This window comes from Lolium rigidum, chromosome 5 (assembly GCF_022539505.1).
Source record: "Lolium rigidum isolate FL_2022 chromosome 5, APGP_CSIRO_Lrig_0.1, whole genome shotgun sequence".
Classification (NCBI taxonomy): Eukaryota; Viridiplantae; Streptophyta; class Magnoliopsida; order Poales; family Poaceae; genus Lolium; species Lolium rigidum.
Window position 1 is genome coordinate 49,642,312 of NC_061512.1, and position 5,878 is coordinate 49,648,189.

Here is a 5,878-nt window from a genome sequence, read left to right on the forward strand (position 1 = left end):
CTTTACTATCAAAGACTTTACTTGGCACAACAAAACATAAAACTAAGATAAGGAGAGGTTGCTACAGTAGTAAACAACTTCCAAGACTCAAATATAAAACAAAAATACTGTAGTAAAAACATGGGTTGTCTCCCATAAGCGCTTTTCTTTAACGCCTTTCAGCTAGGCGCGAGAAAGTGTATATCAAGTAACATCAAGAGACGAAGCATCAACATCATAATTTGTTCTAATAATAGAATCATAAGGTAACTTCATTCTCTTTCTAGGGAAGTGTTCCATACCTTTCTTGAGAGGAAATTGATATTTAATATTACCTTCCTTCATATCAATAGTAGCACCAACGGTTCGAAGAAAAGGTCTTCCCAATATAATGGGGCAAGATGCATTGCATTCAATATCCAAGACAACAAAATCAACGGGGACAAGGTTATTGTTAACCATAATATGAACATTATCAACTCTCCTCAAAGGTTTCTTTTTAGCATTATCAGCAAGATTAACATCCAGATAACAGTTTTTCAATGGTGGCAAGTCAAGCATATCATAGACTTTCTTAGGCATAACAGAAATACTTGCACCAAGATCACATAAAGCATTACAATCAAAATCTTTGACCCTCATTTTAATGATGGGCTCCCAACCATCCTCTAGCTTTCTAGGAATAGAAGTTTCAAGTTTTAGTTTCTCTTCTCTAGCTTTTATGAGAGCATTTGTAATATGTTTTGTGAAAGCCAAATTTACAGCGCTAGCATTAGGACTCTTAGCAAGTTTTTGTAAGAACTTTATAACTTCAGAGATGTGGCAATCATCAAAATCTAAATCATTACAATTTAAAGCAATGGGATTATCATCCCCAAGGTTTGGAAAAAATTTCAGCGAGTTTTATCACGAGCGGTTTCAGCGAGTTTTAGCGGTTTCGAGGTAATTTTGCGCGCTTTGCACTAGGAGTAGAAACATTGCCAACACCAATTATTTTACCATTAATAGTAGGAGGTGCAGCAACATGTGAATCATTAGCATTGCTAGTGGTGGTAATAGTCCAAACTTTAGCTACATTTTCCTCGATCTTTAGCTAGTTTTTCATTTTCTTCTCTATCCCACCTAGCACGCAGTTCAGCCATTAATCTTATATTCTCATTAATTCTAACTTGGATGGCATTTGCTGTAGTAACAATTTTATTTTCAATATCCCTATTAGGCATAACTTTCGATTTCAAAAGATCAACATCGAAGCAAGACTATCAACCTTAGAAGCAAGAATATCAATTTTATTGAGCTTTTCCTCAACAGATTTGTTAAAGGCAGTTTGTGTACTAATAAATTCTTTAAGCATAGCTTCAAGTCCAGGGGGTGTGTTCCTATTATTGTTGTAAGAATTCCCATAAGAATTAGCATAACCGTTACCATTATTATAAGGATATGGCCTATAGTTATTACTAGAATTGTTCAGATAAGCATTGTTGTTGAAATTATTATTTTTAATGAAGTTTACATCAACATGTTCTTCTTGGGCAACCAATGAAGCTAATGGAACATTATTAGGATCAACATTAGTCCTATCATTCACAAGCATAGACATAATAGCATCAATCTTATCATTCAAGGAAGAGGATTCTTCAACGAATTTACCTTCTTACCTTGTGGAGCTCTTTCAGTGTGCCATTCAGAGTAATTAACCATCATATTATCAAGAAGCTTTGTTGCTTCACCAAGAGTGATGGACATAAAGGTACCTCCAGCAGCTGAATCCAATAAATTCCGCGAAGAAAAATTTAGTCTGCATAGAAGGTTTGGATGATCATCCAAGTAGTCGATCCATGGGTTGGGCAATTTTTAACCAAAGATTTCATTCTTTCCCAAGCTTGAGCAACATGTTCATTATCCAATTGTTTAAAATTCATTATGCTACTCCTCAAAGATATAATTTTAGCAGGGGGATAATATCTACCAATAAAAGCATCCTTGCATTTAGTCCAGGAATCAATACTATTCTTAGGCGGAGATAGCAACCAATCTTTAGCTCTTCCTCTTAATGAGAAAGGAAACAATTTTAATTTTATAATATCACCATCTACATCTTTATACTTTTGCATTTCACACAATTCAACAAAATTATTGAGATGGGCAGCGACATCATCGAGAACTAACACCGAGAAAATTGCTCTCGCATAACAAGATTCGGTAAAGCGGGTTTAATTTCAAAGAATTCTGCTGTAGTAGCGAGGTGGAGCAATAGGTGTGCATAGGAAATCATTATTATTTGTGGTTGTGAAGTCACACAACTTAGTATTTTCAGGGGTGGCCATTTTAGCAGTAGTAAATAAAACAAACTAGATAAAGTAAATACAAGTAACTAATTTTTTTGTGTTTTTGATATAGAGCGCAAGACAGTAAATAAAGTAAAGCTAGCAACTAATTTTTTTGTGTTTTGATATAATGCAACAAACAAAGTAGTAAATAAAATAAAGCAAGACAAAAACAAAGTAAAGAGATTGGGAAGTGGAGACTCCCCTTGCAGCGTGTCTTGATCTCCCCGAGCAACGGCGCCGGAAAAAGAGCTTGATGGCGTGTAACTCACACGTTCGTTGGGAACCCCAAGAGGAAGGTATGATGCGCACGGCGGCAAGTTTTCCCTCGGAAAGAAACCAAGGTTTATCGAACCAGGAGGAGCCAAGAAGCACGTTGAAGGTTGATGGCGGCGGGATGTAGTGCGGCGCAACACCAGAGATTCCGGCGCCAACGTGGAACCTGCACAACACAACCAAAGTACTTTGCCCCAACGAAACAGTGAGGTTGTCAATCTCACCGGCCTGCTTTAACAAAGGATTAACCGTATTGTGTGGAAGATGATTGTTTGCAGAGAAAACAGTAAAACAAGTATTGCAGCAGATTTGTATTTCAGTATAAAAGAATGGACCGGGGTCCACAGTTCACTAGAGGTGTCTCTCCCATAAGATAAAAGCTTGTTGGGTGATACGTCTCCGACGTATCGGTAATTTCTTATGTTCTATGCCATATTATTGATGATACCTACATGTTTTATGCACACTTTATGTCATATTCGTGCATTTTCTGGAACTAACCTATTAACAAGATGCCGAAGTGCCGATTGCTGTTTTCTGCTGTTTTTGGTTTCAGAAATCCTAGTAACGAAATATTCTCGGAATTGGACGAAATCAAAGCCCAGGGGCCTATTTTCTCACGAAGCTTCCAGAAGTCCGAAGGAGAGACGAAGAGGGGCCACGGAGGGGCCACACTATAGGGGGCGCGGCCCCCTTGGCCGCGCGGCCACGTGGTGTGGGGCCCCCGTGCCGCCTCTTGACCTGCCCTTCCGCCTATAAAAGTCTCCGTGACGAAACCCCCGTGCCGAGAGCCACGATACGGAAAACCTTACTGAGACGCCGCCGCCGCCGATCCCATCTCGGGGGATCCAGGAGATCGCCTCCGGCACCCTGCCGGAGAGGGGAATCATCTCCCGGAGGACTCTACACCGCCATGGTCGCCTCCGGAGTGATGAGTGAGTAGTTCACCCCTGGACTATGGGTCCATAGCGGTAGCTAGATGGTTGTCGTCTCCTCATTGTGCTTCATTGTTGGATCTTGTGAGCTGCCTAACATGATCAAGATCATCTATCTGTAATTTTATATGTTGTGTTTGTCGGGATCCGATGGATAGAGAATACTATGTCATGTTAATTATCAAGTTATTATACATGTGTTGTTTATGATCTTGCATGCTCTCCGTTTCTAGTAGAGGCTCGGCCAAGTTTTTGCTTTTAACTCCAAGAGGGAGTATTTATGCTCGATAGTGGGTTCATGCCCGCATTGACACCGGGACGAGTGACGAGAAAGTTCTAAGGTTGTGTTGTGTTGTTGCCACTAGGGATAAAACATTGGCGCTATGTCCGAGGATGTAGTTGTTGATTACATTACGCACCATACTTAATGCAATTGTCTGTTGCTTTGCAACTTAATACTGGAGGGGGTTCGGACGATAACCTGAAGGTGGACTTTTTAGGCATAGATGCAGCTTGGATGGCGGTCTATGTACTTTGTCGTAATGCCCAATTAAATCTCACTATACTTATCATGTCATGTATGTGCATTGTTATGCCCTCTCTATTTGTCAATTGCCCGACTGTAATTTGTTCACCCAACATGCTTTTATCTTATGGGAGAGACACCTCTAGTGAACTGTGGACCCCGGTCCATTCTTTAATACTGAAATACAAATCTGCTGCAATACTTGTTTTTACTGTTTTCTCTGCAAACAATCATCTTCCACACAATACGGTTAATCCTTTGTTACAGCAAGCCGGTGAGATTGACAACCTCACCTGTTTCGTTGGGGCAAAGTACTTTGGTTGTGTTGTGCGGGTTCCACGTTGGCGCCGGAATCTCCGGTGTTGCGCCGCACTACATCCCGCCGCCATCAACCTTCAACGTGCTTCTTGGCTCCTACCTGGTTCGATTAAACCTTGGTTTCTTACTGAGGGAAACTTGCCGCTGTGCGCATCACACCTTCCTCTTGGGGTTCCCAACGGACGTGTCAACTACACGCATCAAGCAAATTTTCGGCGCCGTTGCCGGGGAGATCAAGACACGCCGCAAGGGGAGTCTCCACTTCTCAATCTCTTTACTTTGTTTTTGTCTTGCTTTATTTTATTTACTACTTTGTTTGCTGCACTTATATCAAAACACAAAAAAATTAGTTGCTAGCTTTACTTTATTTACTATCTTGTTTGCTATATCAAAAACACAAAAAAATTAGTTTACTTGCATTTACTTTATCTAGTTTGCTTTATTTACTGTCTTGCACTCTATATTAAAAATACAAAAAAAAATTAGTTACTTTTGTTACCATGTCTAGCTCTGAACCTGTTACTTCTTCGCCTGAAGAATTAGTTTTCACTTCTAAACAAGGGGATGAGGAGAGTTTTAAGGATGCTTGGTCTAGAATTTTTACTTCTTATCGTGAAACTGAACCTCAAATGACTCCAAGTTTGCTCCTTAGTAATTTTTATTTTGGTCTTATGGTTCGCTATAGATATGCTTTGGATACTTTAGTGGGAGGAGATTTCCTCCATTGCAATGGGGATCAAGCTTTTAATGCCATAAAGAAGTTGGTTGCATCACATGATTCAGCTAATAATTTTGATTCAGCCCTTATCAGCATTCATAATAGATTAAATACTCTTGAGACAAGTGCATCTCGCTTAAATGAAAATTATGGATACATTCGTAACCGTCTTGATCAAGTTTTAGTGAACTCTGAACTTTCATTATGGGATCCTGCTGTTAAAATTGTTATCGGTGATCGAACTCTTCATGCCTACTTGTGATATTATGTATGAATTTTGCCTTATGCCCGAAAGCATTTATAAATCTTTGAAACTTTGGGGAGTCGATGAAGGAGGAGAAGAGATAACTCTCATTGATAACTCTATTATAATTCCTAAGGGAGTAGCTGCAGGTGTGCATACAACCATTCTTGGAAGAACAATATCCATTGATTATCTTGTTATTGAAACAGGAAAAATCATACTTGGGAGATCCTCTGTTGAAACTATTGGGAGCAGATCATTGATGTGGGAAAAGGCACTCTGAAATTCACCTCTATGCCGGGGGGAATCATATATTCCCTAAACTAAAGGGAAGGAAAAACAATAAGAAAGGTAAGGGTAAAGCCCAAGGTAAGGTTGACGCACCATCCTTCGATAACACTTGAGATACACTTTCTGCGCCTAGCTGAAAGGCGTTAAAGAAAAGCGCTTATGGGAGACAACCCATGTTTTTACTACAGTATTTTGTTTTATATTTGTGTCTTGGAAGTTGTTTACTACTGTAGCAACCTCTCCTTATCTTAGTTTTATGTTTTG